The following is a 3015-nucleotide window of genomic DNA, read 5'->3' as shown; positions in this document are numbered from 1 at the left end:
TCCTAGTTTTTCATCTCTTTGTATATTTTTATCGTACTTCCTAGAAATTTCGTTACCTTTGTTCTTCAATGCTTCTACTGAGTATTTTCATTTCTGCTATATTTTTAATTCCCAAATTTTCTTGTTTTGTAGATGCTATATCTTTTTTTTTTTTTTTTTTTTTTGAGATGGAGTCTCGTTCTGCCACCCAGGCTGGTGTGCAGTGACATGATCTGGCTCACTGCAAACTCTCCCAGGTTCAAAAGATTCTCCTCCCCCAGCTTCCTGAGTAGCTGGGATTACAGGCACACACCACCACGCCCAGCTAATTTTTGTATTTTTATTGGTCAGGCTGGCCTCAAACTCCCGACCTCAGGTGATCCGCCCTCCTTGGCATCCTATGTAGATGTTATATCTTTTAAAGTCTTTGTTTTCCTCCTAGTCTGTTTCTTCCAAGTTACTTTTATTTATTTATTTTATTTTATTTTTTGAGATGGAGTCTCACTCTGTCACCCAGGCTGGAGTGCAGTGGCGTGATCTTGGCTCACTGCAACCTCCGCCTCCCGGGTTCAAGCAGTTCTCCTGTCTCAGCCTCCCAAATAGCTGGGACTACAGGCACCCACCACCACACCTGGCTAATTTTTGTATTTTTAGTAGAGACAGGGTTTCATCATATTGGTCAGGCTGGTCTCGAACTCCTGACCTCAGGTGATCCACCCACCTCAGCCTCCCAAAGTGCTGGGATTACAGACGTGAGCTACCGCACCCAGCCAAGTTACTTTTATTCCTGTTTGTTTTTGTCTATACCTTTCTTTAAGTGCCTAGTTAACCTTGGCTTTCTTCTTACATTTAAGAGAGAGGCACTACAAAGCTGAATGGAAACTCTGTGTTCGTGGATAGTTCTTTTTGACTGTGGGTTTCAGTGTAGGCCAATGGTTCTCAATGGGGATAGTTTTGCTCCCCACCCTTGTGGTATATTTAGCAATGTCTGGAAACATTTTTGGTTATCAAAACTGGGAGAAGGGTATGATACTAGCATCTGATGAATGGAGACCAAGAACACTGCAAAACATCTTAAAATGCACAGGATGGTCACCCAAAACAAAGCATTGAAAACATCAGTATTTTAAATTGTTTCTCTTGGGCAGATTATCCTCTTCAGAGAAGACTCTGCCAGCATGCTACCTTGCTGCCAGTAATCTCTGATCCTGGCAGTGCTGGCAACTCAACTTCAGTGAATGAACTTTTACTTAATCCCCCTGTTTTAGCAAAATGTCCCTGCCCTCGAATATGCTTATGTCTCTTGGTCCAGACTCCCTTTGCTTCACTTTCTCCAGATATCAGGATTTTAGTGGTATTCTGTTGGAGTTGGGATGGGACATAGAATAGTAGGGAGGGTATTATAAATAGCCTTTCAATCATCCTGTTTTGGTTCTTCTTTTATCTACATTTTCAGAGGTACCTGATGTCTTTTCACTTCTTGGGCTCTTTGAGGGTTCCATAATATAATTCAGTTGCCTTTTTTTCCTACTATAGGCATACAGATTAGCTTTTCTGCTTGGGTTCTGCTAAGTCAGTTTTTATTAGTCCACCTGCTTTCCAGCTTCCAATATATTTTTGAAGAGATGGGGTCTTGCTATGTTGCCCAGGCTGGACTTAAACTCCTGTGCTCAGCTGGGTGCAGCGGCTCATGCCTGTAATCCCAGCACTTTGGGAGGCCGAGGTGGGTGGATCACGAAGTCAGGAGATCGAGACCATCCTGGCTAACATGGTGAAACCCCATCTCTACTAAAAAATACAAAAAATTAGCCGGACATGGTGGCAAGCATCTGTAGTCCCAGCTAATCAGGAGCTGAGGCAGGAGAAAGGCGTGAACCCGGAAGGCAGAGCTTGCAGTGAGCCAAGATCACGCCACTGCACTCCAGCCTGGGCAACAGAGCAAGACTCCATCTCAAAAAAACAAACAAACAAACAATCAAACAAACAAACTCCTGTGCTCAAGTGATCCTCCTGCCTTAGCCTCCCAAGTAGCTGGGACTACAGGTGTGCATCGCCATCCCAAGCACCAATATTTTTACTTTTTCTTTTCTCTTGTTCTCTATGTTCTTATGTGTCTTTTTAAAAGTCCTTTTACAAATCTTGTGGGATTTCAGGAAGGAACAGATCTAATCATGTGTTCAACTTGCTCTCTTAAATGGCAACCTTTTCTGTGTTTTACCTCACTCTTTATTAAAGTCAGAATGTATATCTTATGTCAACTCCAGCCATGAGATGATTTTATGGAGAATGTGGACTGTGTCCTATTTATATTTGTATACTTAGAAGCACTTAGCCTGATGTCTTGTACAGAGAAGGCACTCAATACATTTGTTACATTGAATTTATGTAACATGAATGCACATCTGCTTTAAGTGCTTTTCAGATTGATACATCAATGGAAACATTTTTATTTTTGTAATTCTTTAATGGACAAAACAATGCTGTAAGTAAATGTCCATAAGCTTTGCATGCCTGAGTAGAACGACCTGAACACATGGGACATGTAAATCATGTTGTTCATTCATGATACTCTGCAAATAGTCTAATCTACTCACTCCAGTGGCCAATCTCATTTCCAGATCTCTCACCTGAAGACAGATTTTTTTTTCACCTGAAGATAGATTATCTTATAGCTTCGGCATTAGAAGATATTTTTAAAACAATGAAGTTGAATCACATTTACTTGACAAACTCTCTGGCTGTAAATGTATATTTCTAATAGATGAATGGTATTAGAACTTTGAGTTTGTATCAACATAATTTTAATAAATATTTGTTCAATTTACAAATGAATGAAAATATACATAAAAAATGTGTGCTTCAGTAGATATATATTGTCAGTGACCAAAGTCTGATCACTGAACCCATTTCCTAATATAACAGAAACTCTCTTGTTAATTAGATGCCTAATATGTGGTACTATTTCTTGGAGAGCCAGCATTCACAAGTAGAAATGAGAATGGCACCACTCACTATTACTCCTAGTGACCCACTAGC

The sequence above is a fragment of the Papio anubis genome, chromosome 6 (genome assembly GCF_008728515.1).
Source record: "Papio anubis isolate 15944 chromosome 6, Panubis1.0, whole genome shotgun sequence".
NCBI lineage: Eukaryota > Metazoa > Chordata > Mammalia > Primates > Cercopithecidae > Papio > Papio anubis.
The sequence above is the reverse complement of the archived record's forward strand: the minus strand, read 5'-3'. Positions refer to the sequence as shown.